A 17,234-nucleotide genomic window follows, 5' to 3' on the forward strand; every position below is an offset into this window, starting at 1 on the left:
CAGGTAAATACCCAGAAGTCGGATTACTGGGTTCTTCTTTCTCTCTTATTATTGCCTTTGTTTTAAAGTCTATTTTGTCTGGTATAAATATTGCTACCCCATCTTTTTTTATTTTTCCATTTCCATTTTCATGAAATATCTTTTTCTATTCCTTTACTTTTAGTCTGTGTCTTTCAATCTGAAGTGAGTTTCTTGTAGGCAGCATATGTAAGGGTCTTGTTTTCTTATCCATTCATCCCTTCTATGTCTTTTGATTGGAGCATTTAATCCATATACATTGAAAATAATTGTTGATAGCTATGTAGCTATTGACATTTTATTACTTATAATTGTTATTTATTTTTTTAAGATTTTATTGGGGTAGGGGAACAGGACTTTATTGGGGAACAGTGTGTACTTCCAGGACTTTTTTTTCCAAGTCAAGTTGTTGTCCTTTCAATCTTAGCTGTGGAGGGCGCAGCTCAGCTCCAGGTCCAGTTTCCGTTGCTAGTTGCAGGGGGCGCAGCTCCAACCAACTGAGCCATCTGGGAGCTCAAGGTGCCATGTTCAATCTTAGTTGCAGGGGGCACTGCCCACCATCCCTTGTGGACTTGAGGAGTTGAACTGGCAACCTTGTGGTTGAGAGCCCACTGGCCCATGTGGGAATCGAACCGGCAGCCTTCAGAGTTAGGAGCATGGAGCTCTAACCGCCTGAGCCACCAGTCTGGCCCTAATTTTGATCCTTTGATTATTGTTTTTTCCATCTTAAAGAAGTCTTTCTAACATTCCTTGTAATACTGGTTTGGTGGTAATAAGTGTCTTTAATTTTTTTTTTTTTTTTTTTTTTTTTTTTGTCTTGGAAGCTCCTTATCTGTCCTTCTATTTTAAATGATAGCCTTGCTGGGTAGAGTACCCTTGGTTGTAGGTCCTTGCTTTTTATCACATTGAATATTTCTTGCTAATTCCTTCTGGCCTGCAAAGTTTCTATTGAGAAAGCAGCTGACAATCTTATGGGAGCTCCCTTATAAGTTACTAGTTGCCTTTCTCTTGCTGCTTTTAGGACTCTCTCTTTGTCTTTAACCTTTGCCATTTTAATTATAATGTGTCTTGGTATGGCCTGCTTGGGTTCATCTTTTTAAGGACACTCTGCACACCCTGGACTTCCTTGTGTATTTCCTTTGCCACATTAGAAAAGTTTTCAGTCATTATTTCTTCAAATAGTTTCTCAATCCCTTACTTTCTCTCTCCTTCTGGTACCCCTAAGATGCTAACATTGTTATGCTTGATGTTGTCCCACAGGTCTATCCTCATTTTTTTTTTAATTCTTTTTTTTTTTTTTTTTTTTTTTTGCTGTTCCAATTGGGTGTTTTCAACTACCTTGTCTTCCAAATCACTGATTTTATCCTCTGTTTCATCTAGTCTGCTGGTGATTCCTTCTAGTACATTCTTCATTTCAGTTGTTGTATTCTTCACTTCTGACTTTTTTTCTTAATTGTTTCTGTGTCCTTTTTGATGCTTGCTATCTCTTTGTTGAAGTTCTCATTAAGTTTCTTGAGCATCCTTATAACCATTGTTTTGAACTTTCTATCTGCTAGGTTGCTTGCCTCCATTTTGTTTAGTTCTTTTTGTCGAATTTTCTCCTGTTCTTTCATTTGTGATGTATTTTTTTGTTTCCTCATTTTGGCTGTCTCTCTGTTTGTTTCTATGTATAAGGTAGACCTGCTATGTCTCCCAGTCTTGCCAGGTGGCCTTATGTTGTAGGTGCCCTGGCACAGTTTCCCTGATTGCCTGCTCTAGGAGTGGTCCTTGGGTGGTTTGTGTGTGCTCTCCTGTTGCAGTTGAGCCTTGATTGCTGTTGCACGTTAGTAGGTAGGATTGACCCTCAGGATGATTGGCTGTGGGGTTTGGCCACATCCACAGTTTAAATGCTGTTGTGCAGACGACTTATCCCACTGATGGGGATATCCCCAGCAGGCTCTGGTGCCTGTTGGAACCGCCCTTTGTGTGTGCTGCTTGTGGGGCTAACTGGAAGGTGTTCTGCTGTTGTCTGAAGCCAACCTCCAAGTATGTTGGTCCTGGGACCTCTTTAGAGGGGCTCCATGGTAGGCCCAGGTCACCTCGTACCTGTGACTAGCCAGGGAGTGCCTGGTAGGAGCTACAGAGGAATCCACAGTTGTTTGCTGCCTGTGATAAACCTGGTGGTGCATGGGAAAGGCCATATTTGTGAACTGAAGATGGCTGCCACCATTACTGATCCTGGGGTAGCTCTGCAGAAAACCAGAACACCTTAAAGCCTGCCACCACCTGCCAGCTCCCTTAAAGTTCAGCCACTGATAAAGACTTGTGTGGTATCCAAGCTGGGTGAGGCAGGGTGTCAGGGAGTCACTAGAGTGGGAAGAGCTGTGGTCACCAAGTTAATGTAAACTCTGGTTTGATTCCAGTGCTGAGCCTGGGGCTACTCAGCAAAAGTCTCAGAGCACACCATGGCCAGTGACCATCTGTCTATGGCCCATGTACTCCCATAGTTTTCCAAGAAAGAATGCAATGTGGGTGGGCTGGCTGCTCCCTGGAAAAGTGCCCCTGGCATTGAGGGAGTTGGGTGGGGTGGGGTTCCAGGGGAGCTCACCAGACCAATTCAGATTCAGATTTGGCCTTGGATTTGAGGGAGGACTCAACAATGGAAAGATGGTGCTCACCTGCTGGCTTCATGGGAGGAGGACCCCACATAGGAAAAATAGCGACTGTCTTCCATCCCTTACCTTGAAGCCACACACCACATTCTGCCCCGCACATGCCTCTGATACCCCCCGAGTCATGATTCCTTCATCCAGAACACAGAGTGAGTGAGTCTGTGCACTCACTGGTGCACAGTGAGTGCACCAAAGGGCTGGTGCAAGGCCCTTTAAGAGGATGTCTGGGTTTCCTACAGCCTTCAGTTCCACCAGATGGTTGGAATCCTATTTTTCATAGCCAGATGTGGGGGCTTCTCTTCCTGGCACCAGTACTCTAGGTTGGGAAACCTGGTGTGGGGCTGGGACCCGTTGCTCCTCTGGGGGTAACCTCTGTGGCCATGATATTCCTCCTGATTCTCAACCACCACACAGAGGTTTGGGGCCAGCCTGTTTTGTATCTCTGCCCCTCCTAACTGTCTCAAAGTGGCTTCTTCTTTATATCCTTAGTTATACAATTTCTGTTCAGCTAGACTTCAGATGGGTCTCCAGGTTGATTTTTGTATGATTTAGTTGTAATTTTAATGCGTTCACAGAAAGAAGCTGGCATAGTGTTTATCTACTCCATCATCTTGGATCTCTCAATGCCTCAGTTTCTTTATATGTAAAATGAGTTACCTATTAGAAGAGTGCTTAGTACATGGTAAGTGTTTAATATATGCTGGCTTCCATAGAAGGTAATTCTTCATGCTATCCAAAGGTGTCATTTGTACATTTAACATCTATTGCCTACCTAGTATGTGCCAGAATCTGTTAGACTGGAGATGGAGATATAAAGAAGAAATACTACCCCTTTCCTGAAAGACTTCACAGGCTTCAGAAGTTTGGAAAAGCCTAAGGCCAAGACTCACTCTTCTCTGCTGTGGTTTTATAACCCATAAGAAATAGCCAGGAGAAGATGAATTGAGAGCCAAACACACTTAGAAGCACAATACTTCCACAGCACAGGGCTCTTGGTGGAGAAATAGTAACACGAAGTGTACCAAAGTTCTTATCATTTCTGTAGATGGAGCAGCAGAGAAAACTTTTTTTTCCCTCTGGGAGGAAGACACTGTGAAGATGATCTTACTTAATTCAGGCAAGAAGTGGATAAGGAAACATTCCCTGGTGAACAAGCATCCTGAGAGAGAATAGAAGGGGCATCTTTCCCAGTTTGAATCAGAATAACTCCACACAATTGTGGGTGGAATTTGGCCTCATCCTACCATCATATAAATGATTCTTCTTATAGTCTCACTAACATGCATATGTGTGCAGTTTTAAATGTTCAAAAGAATGGATTTTGTATTAAAGACATCGCCATTCATGTTTATTAATGGAGAGGTTGTAGAAGCAGGACTGGTTTTGTTTCATTTATTTAGCACTTGTGACAAGATGGCTCTGGGCCTGGCTGGTGCAAGGGCATTACTTTATTGATTAAATAATGTGATGAAAGGGAACCCTGCTTATGTGTTGAGAGATTATTGCCAGAGACACATGGCCAACAAAGTGCTGAAAGGAGAGCTGTGTGACACTTTCACTGTAAGTAATTAGTAGTCAGTTGAACCAAAATGCAGTCTCCTGGGTAACGTTCCAGTTAATGCTGCAGTTTTACATTTTTGAAGGCATGCAGAATCATATATTTTGTTTCCCATTGAGCTCTTTTTTTGGACTCTGAAATAATAAAAAATAAACGTCTGAACCTACAATGATATAAAACAACAGATTTGATATGGCACTAAAGAAAATTGGCCAATTTTATAGAAAAGGGACATGATTCTAATCTCAGGAATTGGATATAAAACAGTAAAAAAAAAATTTCAAACATTGCATTTATTATGTTACTTTTTGCAGTCCTAAAAAGAAAATCTACACCTCTTAGAAATTTATACAGTCTGTGTGAAGTAGATGTGTTTATTCACACTTTTATGGTAGAAAACAGGGCTGGATTTACTCAAGAATGTGATTTGACACTTTTCTTTTGGCCTGTGGAATGACTTGAAGGATGGATATGTTGCCAAGAAAGATGGGAATCTTTAAGAACTTGAGGCATCAGTGTATTTACTTTGAGTGATGGCTTCGGGGTTTACTCTCCACCTCCTGCATGTAGTCTAGTTCTGCTGGAAGGGAATGTGTGGGGCATTTGTGGCTTCTTTGGACAATTTGATCTCTATTCCACCAATACTTCAGAATATTGCTTCTGGCTTTTTCTTCTTCATTTCTTATCTTTACTTGTTTGCCTAAATGCTTTATTTTCTTTTTCTCTCTCTCCCAGTAAACAGTTACAGTGAAGACTCTGGAGGCTGTCTTCCTGACTTCACCCAAGTCCTGGTTTGGTGACTTACTAGTTATGTGACCTCTGGGAGAACCAGTAGGCCTTTCTGTGTCTCAGTTTTCTCATTTGTAAAATGGTGTTAATAATAGTATCTATCAGGTAGGGTTGTTGTAAAGATAAAATGCTTAAAATATTTAAAGTGGTTAAGTCATGCTTGACAGATAACAAATACTATCATGCTTTGTATGTATTTATACAACTTATAAATACACTGGTTTGATTCCCACTGACTCAAAAGTATTTACTGACTCTCTAAGACCTGAAAAATGATTCAATGGGCTCAAAGTGCTCTATTATTTGGCTATACGCACCCTTTCTTTTAAAACTTTTTCACAATGTGTTCTATCACACTTCATATTCTTTTCATTTGGGCCTACTCACCTCAACTTAAATCTGCCATACACTTTCCTACTTCTTTAAATTATTGATTAAGCCAGAAAAGTCCCTATTAAGAAATAGGACCACTCAAAAGCTGAGCACCTATGTTTGTATCATTTATATTAAGACACTGAACACTATAAGTCAATTAAAATTTCCCTGTGTAGACCACTGCCCTTCATTATGGTTGTGGGAAGTTGATGGTGGCTCCTCTCCCCCAGATGTCCTCATCCTAATCCCTGGAACCAGGAAATATTACTTTATGTGGCAAAGACTTTGCAGATAAGATTAATTTAAGCATCTTGAGGTGGGGAGGTGATTTTTGATTATTCACGTGTGTCCAAATGCAATCAAAAGTGTCACTATAAAATAAGACAAAGGGACAGTTCACACAGACAGAAGAGGAGAAGGCAGTGTGACCATCGAGGCAGAGATTGGAGTGACACAGTTACAAGTCAAGGAATACCAGCAGCCACCAGAAGTTGGAAGAGGCAAGAACAGATTCTCCCCTAGAGTCTCCAAGGGGAGCATGGCCGAATAAATTCGTGTGGTTTTAAGTCACTAAGTTTGTGGTAATTTGTTACAACAGTCACAGGAAACTGACACAAGGTATTGTTGTCTAGCATGTTCTTTCCAACATTTTTTTTCATTTATTTTTAAATTTACTTGGAATAAAATTCATCGTTTTTCATGTGTAGTTCTAAGGGTATTGAAAAACATATAGACTCATATAATCACCACCGTAACCAATATATAGAACAGTTGAGAAAGAAGATAAAAGAAGAACTTTTTGATTCTAAACTATCTTACAAAGCTATAGTAATCAAAAAGTATGGTACTGACATAAACACAGACACATAGATCAATGCAACAAAATAGAGAGCCCAGAAATAAACCCATATATACATGGTTGATTAACTTATGATAAAAGACCAAAGAATATACAATGGGGAAAGGGTAATCTTTTCAATACATGGTGTTGGAAAAACTGGACCACTATCTTATACCATACACAAAAATCAACTCAAAATGGATTAAAGGTTTGAATACAAAACTTGAAATTATAAAACTTCTAGAGGAAAACATAGTGGGTAAACTCTTTGACATTAGTCTTGGCAATGATTTTTAAAGATTTGACACCAAAAGAAAGGGTAATAAAAGCAAAAATAAACAAGTGGGACTACATCAAAATAAAAAGCAAACAAACAAACAAAAAAACAACTTTTGCATACCAAAGGAAACCATCAATAAAAGGGAAAGGCATTCTATAGAATTGGAGAAAATATTCGCAAATCATATATCTGGTAAGGGGTTAATATCCAAAACATATAAAGAACTCACACAACTCAACAGCAAAAAAACAAACAATTCAATTAAAAAAATGTGCAGAGGAACTGAACAGACATTTTTCCAAAGAAGGCATAAATAGCTAACAGCGTGCATAAAAAAGATGCTCAAATCACTAATCATTAGGGGAATGCAATTCAAAACCACAATGAGATATCTCCTCGTACCTGTTACAATGGCAGTCATTAAAAAGAGAGAGAGATAACAAGTGATGGCGAGGATATAGAGAAAAGGGAACCCTTGTGCACTGTTGGTGGGAATGTAAATTGGTGTCTTCACTATGGCAAACAGTATGGAGATTTCTCAAAAATTAAAAATAGAGCCACCACATAACCCAGCAATCCTATTTCTGGGTATTTGTCCAAAGAACATGAAAACAGAATCTAGAAGAGAAAGCTGTATCCCCATGTTCACTGCAGTATTATCCACAGCAGCAAAGATATGGAAACTACTTCAGTGTCTATCAATGGATGAATAGATAAAGAAAATGTGGAAACACACAATGGAATATTACTTAGTCATGAGAAAGAAGGAAATCCTGCCATTTGCAACAAAATGGGGCCCTGAGGGTGCTATGCTAAGTGAAATAAGACAGAGAAAGACAAATGCTGCATGGTATCACTTGTATGTGGAATGTAAATAAACAGTGAAACTCATACAGGCGGAGAGTAGAAAAGTGGTTGCCAGGGGCTGGGGATGAAGGAAATAGGGAGATGTTAGTAAAAGGGTACAAACTGTCAGCTATAAGATAAATAGGGTCTGAAGATCTAAGGTAAAACATGATGACTATAGTTGATAAAACTGTATTGGATAATTGAAATTTGCTAGGAAGTAGAACTTAAATGTTCTCAACAAGGGGCTGCCGGTTAGCTCAGTTGGTTAGAGTGTGTGCTCTAAACAACAAGTTTGCTGTTTCCATTTCCTCATAGGATGGTGGGCTGTGCCCCCTGCAACTAGATCGAAAACGGGGGCTGGACTTGGAACTGAGCTGCATCCTCACAATTAGATTGAAGGAAACGATTTGACTTGGAGCTGATGTTTCCTGGAAAAACAGTTACCCAATTTAAGCAAAAAAACCACACAAACTTTTATTCTCAACACAAAAAAGAAAGAAGTTAAGTATATGAGATAATGGATATGTTCATTAAAATGTATATCAAATCATCACAAGGTATGCTTTATTTTACAATTTTGGATGTCGATTTTACCTCAATAAAGTGCCAATTGAAAACAACAGAACAGTTCTGTCACTCCCCCATGCCTCACCAACTACCCTGACGTTACTGCTTGTAGTCAAACTCTCCACCTATACTTAAACTCTGGCAACTATACACCGGTTGTTCACTAATAGTTTGGTGTTTTCCAGAATGTCGTATAAATGTAGTCATTCAAATATGTGGCTTTTTGAGTCTAATCTTTTTCACTTTGTATAACATTTGAAATTCATCCCATGTTTTGGCATGTATCACTAGTTCATTCCTTTTTATTGCTGAATAGTATCCATTTTATGTATATGTCACAGTTAGTTTAATCCATTCCTCAATTGAGGAACATTTGAGTTGTTTCCAGTTTGGGGAATTATGAGTAAAGTTGATATAAAGATTCATATACAGATTTTTGTATATGTATCAGAACACTTGGGTAAACATTTAGGAGTGGAATTGCTAGGGTGTGTGTGGTAAGTGTATGTTTAATTTCATAAACTACTGAGCTGATTTCCAAAGTGGCTATACTATTTTTTATTCACACCAACAGTGTATGAGAGTTCCAGTTGCTCTACATACATCATTTCTAGCACTTGGTATTATTTAAAAATCTTTTCATTTAGTGGTATTTCCTTAATGACTAATGATGCTAAGCATATTTTTCATGTGCTTGTTTTCCATCCATATGTCTTCTTTGATTAGGTATCTATTTAAATATTTTATGCACTGTTTTAATTGGGTTGTGTTCCCAATTTTGATTTTTGAAAGTCCTTTATATATTTTGACACAAAACTTTTTTCAAATATGTGACTTGCAAATATTTCTTCCAGTCATTGTTTTCCCATTCATTTAACTATGTCTTTTGTTAACAAGTTGTAATTTTGATGAAGTCCAATGTACAAAATTTTTTTTTTCCTCTTCAGATCATGGTTTTGATGTCATACCTAAAAGCTCATTGTCTAACCCAATGTCACACTGATTTTCTCCCACATTTTCTTCTAAAAGTTTTAGAGTTAACATTTGACATTTAAGTTCATTATTCAGCTCGAGTTGTTTTTTTTTTGTATGTGAGGTATACATTAAGTTTCGTTTGATTGCATGTGGATGCCCATTTGTTCCAATTGTTGAAAAGACTATCCTTTCTCCACTGAATTGCCTTTGCACACTTATTTCAAAAATAAATTGACCCTATTTGTGTGGGTCTATAGCTGGACTCTATTCTGTTCTGAGAATCAATAGGCCTCTCTTGTTTTTTTATTAAATACCACACTGTCTTGATTTCTGTAGCTTTATAGTAAGTCTTTAAATCAAGTGTGTTATTCCTCCACCTTTGTTCTTCTTTTTTCAACTTATTTTGACTATTCTAGCACATATGCCTTTCCAGATATATTTTGAATTTTAGAATTAGGTTGTTGATATCTAGAAAAACAGTTGGAGTTTTGTCTTGCATTTTATTGAATTTTGAATGAAATTCAAGATCAATTTGTGAAGAGTTGACATTTTAACAATATTAAATGTTCTCCAGCTTGTTTTTTATCTTCCACAAATAAGTCAGGATTTTAAATTATTTTCATAGTCAATGATTGTCTAGATATTTGTACGTTTTTCTAATTTCATTGTTCACCATTACTTCCTACAAACTGTCCTTTGCTTCTCCATTCCGTCCACTTATTTCTGAAGTACATTCTCTACTGTGACTGTCAGTAAGCAAAATGAGTAATTCTGGGAGCAACTAATTCTTTTAGTATTTGTGTGAGATATCCTTATTTTATATTCATTCTTACATAGTAAATTAGCTAGATATAGAATTGCAGAATAATTTTTCCTGTATGCTTTGAAATTATCACTTCAAATTCTTCCATCTTCTAATACTGTTTAAAAAAATGTTATTGTCCTGACAGTTTTTTCTATTTTTTTTTCTGTTTGTTTTGTTTTTGGTGTTCTTCATTGTCACCATGATGTGTCTAGACATAATTTTTAAAAATTTATCTTGGTAAGAATTCACTCAGGAATTTTTGGATTCATATCTTTTATCAATTTTGAGAAATTTTTGGTCATTATCTCTTTAGGTATTGCCTCATCGTCTTTCTCTATATTATTCTAGAAGATTATGTGTGTGTGTGTGTGTGTGTGTGTGTGTGCTGTGAATATACATACATGCACATTTATTCTAAACCTTGCATATTTTCCATCTCTATATGGAGTTGTCTGGGCAATTTTTTCAGATCTATATTTTAGTTTACTAACTATTTTGTCATTTTGTGTAACATTTTATCATAGCCATTGCTTTTTATTTTATTATACTGTTCATCTCTAGAAGTGTAATTTGGTTATTTTTAAAATCCGATTTTTCATTTTTCTTGATGTTTTTTTCTTTCTTTATTATTTTTTAATTTTTTTCTTGATGTTTTGTTCTTAGAGATTTTCATTTCTTGTTTTGTCTTTATTCATTTTGTGCTGATTTTTTTGAGAATACTTTTAATCTTTATTAAATTTATTGGGGTGACATTGGTTCGTAAAAATTATATAGGTTTCAAATGTACAATTCTATAATGCATTATCTATATATTGCATTGTGTGTTCACCACCCAGAGTCAGTTCTCCTTCCATCATCATATATTTAACTCCCTTTACCTTCTACCATAGCTGTATTGTATAAATTTTCTCTAGGTGTTTTTCCTGCTGTGGATGCTGTCGGCTGACTCTCATTCATGTGGCTTTTCTGTAGGTGGAATTTGTAATTTTACTTTGAGAGACAATAATTGAGAAAGCTTTTTCAGTTCCTGGGGTATCAACTCTATGGGGTCCATTTTTATGCAATTTTCTGGTCTTTGGACCCCAAATCTGCACAAAGTAAAGACTTGTGGTTTTGGTTTTTCAGGGGAGGTTTGGTTTTGCTTTTTTCCCCACATACCCTATGTGAATAGATTTTTTTTCTTTCTCGTCATTTCTTACCTACTCCCACCTATCCTTCCTCCCTATAATCCCCAACTTTGCCTCAGCTCCCTGTGGTAACTTCTGTTTATTTATGGACCTGGGCGTTTTCCTTTATTTTTTTACAAGTCCAAGAATTTATTTCAAAAATGTTGTTGTTGTTGTTAAATGCTTATATACTGCTACTTCTAAAGAAGGTAGACTTTATTGTTAGCATGGCCTGCTACCTTACTTGAAGAAATCCTATAGTTTATTCATTACCTTTCTACCCTACTCCACTACTCTTTCAACATAAGCACCGTTTCTTATTGATTGTTTTCTTCCTTAATACCTAGCATAGTATTTATGTGTAGTAGATGCCAAAAATTGATTGCTAAAGGCATGAATGAAAGTGAAGTGTGTATTTTAGGATTCTCTGGTAGTATGGAGGGTAAGCTATTTTTGGAAATGTGGGAAAAAGATAAGAATAAATACATAATTTTGACCAGATCAAAGTCTGTTTGTCTCCCCAGTTTCATTCTCTCTTTCTGTTCTGTGTCCTGGGGTGACTAACCCCTATGACTGAATCATCTAGGCTTCCTGGCCCTCTGGTTTCCATTGGGGTTGATTTAACAGGAAGCACCAGTAGGACAATGAAAAACAAGAAAAGAAATAGGTTAGAGAAGAGCTTCTCAAACTTTAATACATACATACACATATAAATTACCTGGGGTCTTTGGAAATGAAAATTCTGATTCACTAGGTCTGAGGTGAAGTCCATGATTCAGTATTTCTACCAAACTCCCTGGTAATTGCTTTTTTATGCTCTGAGGACCACTTTGTAAGTGGCAGGATTTATTAGAGTGTTTTTCCTTATTGTATCCCTTCCTGGGTGCCTGCATTCTGGCACTGGCTGCATCCATCCCTCTTTGACAGTGGTTTTTTACTTTGGCTATCCATTAGAATTATCTACGACATTTCTGAAAACCTGATGCCTTGGCTATACCCGAGATACATTAAGTCAGAATTTTTGGGGGGTGGGACCCAGGAGTCAGTAATTCTTAAAGCTTCAACATGCAGCCAAGGTTAAGACCAATGCATTTTGACTAGGTCTTTTCTCGGGTGGCCACTCTTCCATGGCTACAACTCTCCAAAGGTTATGATAATCCTGTTTCCCCCACTACTCTTTGCCCCTTAGGTCTATGAGTAGTAGTGACATCTGTTTGTTGCTAGTTACTGAGTGTCTCAATGTTCTATAAATACTCCCTTTAACACCCCTATAAATAGTCCCTTTAAGAAATTATTTTTAACTCCCAAATCTTTCCTGCCAAAATTCTAGTTGATATATTAAGATGAGAAATTTGATTTTTATTTTATAGATAATTGGGAATCAATGTAATCTCAGGAATAGTGTCAAGATCAGACTTATATATTCATTATCGCTTCCAAATGAAACTTTTCATTTTATACTCATATACTTTAAATTTAGAAGTATAGAATTTTACTATAAGGTGCCAAGCTCAAACATTTTTTTATGTGTAGCAGTTCTGCTAAAGTATGACTAAGCTAACACTAACTTTTTGAAATTAGAAAAAAAGAGTACTATAACACTAATTCAGTTTCCAATTGCTATTGTTCTTTAGCCATGATATACCCATAACTTAATCTGTAGATCAGATTGATTTCTTTCTCATTAGGATTTTTTCTTCTTTTTTTTTTTAATGGAGGTAACATTGGTTAATAACATATACATTTCAGGTGTACATTATAATTCAATATCTGTGTACTCCATTGTGTGCTAACCACCAAAATGCTACTTTCCTTCTGTTACTGTATATTTGACCCTCATTACTCATTTTGCCCTCCCCTCTGGTAACTACTATTCTGTTGTCTGTATCTATGAGTTTGTTTCATTTTTTAATTATTTTTTAGGTTTGTACTTCATTTGTTATTTTTGTTTTATATTCCACATGAGTGACATCAGACAATTTTTATCCTTTCCCATCTGACTTATTTCACATAGCATAATACCCTCAAGATCCACCTATGTTGTCACAAATGGCAACATTTTAGTTTTCTGATGGCTGAGTACAATTGCATTATGTGTGTGTGTATGTGTGTATGTATGTGTGTGTGTGTGTGTGTGTGTGTGTGTGTTTGTATTGCATATTCTGTATCCATTCATTCATACATGGACATTCAAATTTTTTCATATCATGGCCATTGTAAATAATGCTACAATGAATGTAGGGGTACCTATATCTTCTTGAATTAATATTTTTATATCCTTTGGATACCCAGAAGAGGAATTTCTTGATCATATGGTAATTCTATTCTTAATTTTGTTTATTGGGGAATATTGGGGAACAGTGTGTTTCTCTAGGGCCCATCAGCTCCAAGTCATTGTCCTTTAATGTGGTTGTGGAAGGCGCAGCTCAGCTCCAAGTCCAGTTGCTGTTTTCAATCTTTAGTTACAGGGGGTGCAGCCCACCATCCCATGTGGGAATTGAACTGGCAACCTTGTTTCTAACCAACTAAGCCATCCAGCCACCCCTCCGGAAGCTCAGTTGCAGCTTGTTGTTTTCAATCTAATTGTGGAGGGCACAGCTCACTGGCCCATGTGGGACTCAAACCAGCAACCCTACTGTTCAGAGCTCGTGCTCTAACCAACTGAGCCATCCAGCTGCCCTCTATTCTTAATTTTTTAAGTACCCTCTATACTGTTTTCCATAGTGGCTACACCAATTTGCAATCTCACCAACAGTGTACAAATATTTGCTTTTCTCCATATTGTTTCCAACACTTGTTATTTGTCTTTTTGATAACAACCATTCTAACAGGTATGAGGTGACATATCACTGTGGTTTTAATTTGCATTTCCCTATTAGTTAGTGATGTTGAACATCTTTTCATATGCCTGTTTACCATCTGGATGTCTTCCTTGGAAAATGTCTATTCAGATTATTTGACCATTTTTTAATCAGATTGTTTCTATTTTTTTGATGTTGAGTTGTATGAGTTTTTTAAAATTTTGCACACTAACCCCTAATTTGAGGTATTATATGCAAATATATTTTCCCATTTTTTTGGTTGCCTTTTTTTGGGTGGTGGTGGTATTTTTTGCTGTGCAGAAGCTTTTTAGTTTGATGTACTCCCATTTATTTATTTTTGCTTTGGTTTCCTTTGCCTTTGGAGTCATATTCACAAAAACACCATTGAGGTCTATTTCAAAAAGCTTAATAACTATCTTTTCTTCTTTGTATTTTATTATTTCAGGTCCTGCATTTAGATGTTTAATCCATTTTGAATTTATTTTTAGGTGTGGTGTAAAATAGTGATCTAGTTTCATTCTTTTGCATATAGCTGTCCAATTTTCCCAACACCTTTTGTTGAAGAGACTTTTCTTTCTCCACTGTATATTCTTGGCTCCTTTGTCATGAATTAGTTGCCCATTTATGTTTGGGTTTATTTTGGGGCTATCAATTCTGGTCCACTGGCTTATGTGTCTGTTTTTCTGCCAATACCATACTCTTTTGATTACTGTAGCTTTGTAGTATAGTTGGAACCAGGGAGTATGATACATCTGACTGTTCTTTTTTGTCAGGATTGCTTTAGCTATTCAGGGTCTTTTATGGTTCCATATAAATGTTAGGATTTTTTTGCTCTATTTTTGTGAAAAATGCCACTGAGATTTTGATAAGGGTTGCAATGAATCTGTAGATTGCTTTAGGTAATATGAACGTTTTAACAATGTTAATTCTCCTAGTCCATAAACATGGACTATCTCTCTATTTCTTTGTGTCTTCTTCAATTTCCTTCAACAATATGTTGTAGTTTTCAATGTATAGATCTTTAACCTCCTTTGTTACATCTATTCTTCTGGTGTGATAATAAATGGAATTGCTTTCTTTATTTCTCTTTCTGATAGTTTGTTGTTCGTATATAGAAACACAACACATTTTTGTGTATTGATTTTTGTATCCTGAAACTTTACTGTGTTTACTTATTATTTCTAATAGGCTTTTAATGATCTGTATATAATTTCATGCCATTGATAAATCATGAAAGTTTTACTTCTCCCTTTCCAACTTGAATGCATTTTTTTTTAATTGCCTAATTATTCTGGTTGAGACTTCCAATACTATGTTGAATAAAAGTTGTGTGTGTGGGCATCCTTATCTTGATTCTGATCTTAGAAGAAATGTTTCCAATTTTTTACTTTCAGTTTTTTTTCAGCTTTTTTGTTGAGTATGATGTTAGCTGTGGTTTTGTCATCTAGGGCCTTTATTATACTGAGGTACTTTCATTCTATACTCATTTTATTAAGAGTTTTTTTTTTTTTTTAAATCATGACTGTATCCTGTCAAATGTTTTTTCTGTATCTATATGATTTTTACCTTTATTTTGTTAATGTGGTGTATCATATTGATTGATTTGTGTATGTTCAACCATCCTTGCATCCTGGGAACCGATCCTGTTTGATGGTGGTAGGTGATCTTTTTAATGTTTTCTTGTATTTGATTTGCCAGTATTTTGTTGAGGATTTTTGTATCTATGTTCATCAGAAATATTGGTGTATAATTTTCTTTACTTTGCGGCGTCTTTGCTTGGTTTTGGTATCAGGGTAATGTTAGCCTTGTAAAATGAGTTAGGAAGTACTCCTTCTTCAATTTTTTGGGAAAAGTTTGAGGATAGGTATTGAATCTTCTTTGAATGTTTGGTAGAACTAACATTGAAGCCATCTGGTCCTGTACTTTATTTGGGGGAAGGTTTTTTATTGCTCTGTCAATTTCCTTATTTGTGATTGGTCTATCCAGGTTTTCTAATTCTTCATGATTCAGTCTAGGAACATTGTATGCTTCTAAGAATTTGTCTATTTCTTCTAGGTTGTCCAATTTTATAGTATATATTTTCATAGTATTCTTTTATAATCCTTTGTATTTCTGTTGTAACTTCTCTTTCATTTCTGATTTTATTTATTACCACTTTTGCTGCATCCCAACAATTTTGATATGTCATATTTTCATTTTTATTTGTCTCTCTACATATTTTGATTTCTTCTTTTTTCTTCATTGAGCCAATAGTTGTTCAGTATCATGTTGTTTAATCTCCACGTATTTGTGATGTTTCCATCTTTTTCCTAGTGGTTGATTTCTAATTTCATACTATTGTGGTCAGAACAAATGCTTCATATGATTTCATGCTTTTTAAAAACATCGAGGCTTGTTTTGTGTCCCAATATATGGTGTATCCTTGAGAACTTTTCATGTGCACTTGAAGAATATATACTCTATCACTTTGGGATGGAAAATTCTATGACTTTCTATTAAGTCCAACTGGTCTAAAATATCATTTAAAGCTGATGTTTCCTTGTTAACTTTCTGTGTAGATGATTTATCTATTGGTGTAAGTAGGATGTTAAAATCTTCTACTATTGTATTACTATTTCTCTCTTTAAATCAGTTAATAATTGCATTATATATTTTGATGATTCTAGATGGGGTACATATGTATATTAATAAATGTTATGTCTTGAGGGATTGTTTCTTTTTTCATTTTAAAATGTCCATCTTTGCCTCTTGTTACCTTTTTTGTTTTAAAATCTATTTTTTTCTGATATAAGTATGACTACACCCACTTTTCTTTGGATACCATTTGCTTAGAGTATCATCTTCTACACTTCCACTTTGAGCCTGTTTGTCTTTGGAGCTTAGATGAGTCTCCTGAAGGCAGAATATAGTTGGGCATTATTTTTTAATCCATCCATCTACTCTGTGTCTTTTGATTAGAGAGTTCAGTCCATTTGCATTTTGGATGATTATTTATATAAAAGGACTCACTACTGCCATTTTATGTTTTGTTTTCTGATTGCTTTGTATCTTCATTGCTTCTTATCCTTTGTGTTTTCGTCTGTTGTTTTAGTTTGCTATTTTTTAATGATGTTTTTCTCCATATTCTCTTTTCCTGTGTTTTGTACTTGAGCTCTGGGTTTTTGTTTTGTGCTTAATATGAGGCTTGTGTAAAATGTCTCAGATAAAATAATCCTTTTTCTTCTGATAGCATCTTATCTTGTTTCACCTATACAATTTTCATTGTTTTTCTTCTTCCTTTTTATGTTTTTTATTGTCACAAATTATCCCTTTTTATGTTGTGTGTTCATTACCAAATTTCAGTAGCTATTATTTTACATGCTATTTTTCTTTAATCTTTATGATGTAATTAAGTATTTAACACCCTGTTCTAAAATAGAGTTGTAATTTTCTGCTTCTATCTGTATGTCAACTTAATCAGTTTTGTTTACTTTCATCTTTTTGTTTCAGGTAGAAGAGCTTCTTTCTACATTTCTTGTAATAAAAGTCTTGTGGTAAA

This window comes from Rhinolophus hipposideros (assembly GCF_964194185.1).
Source record: "Rhinolophus hipposideros genome assembly, chromosome: 12".
NCBI lineage: Eukaryota > Metazoa > Chordata > Mammalia > Chiroptera > Rhinolophidae > Rhinolophus > Rhinolophus hipposideros.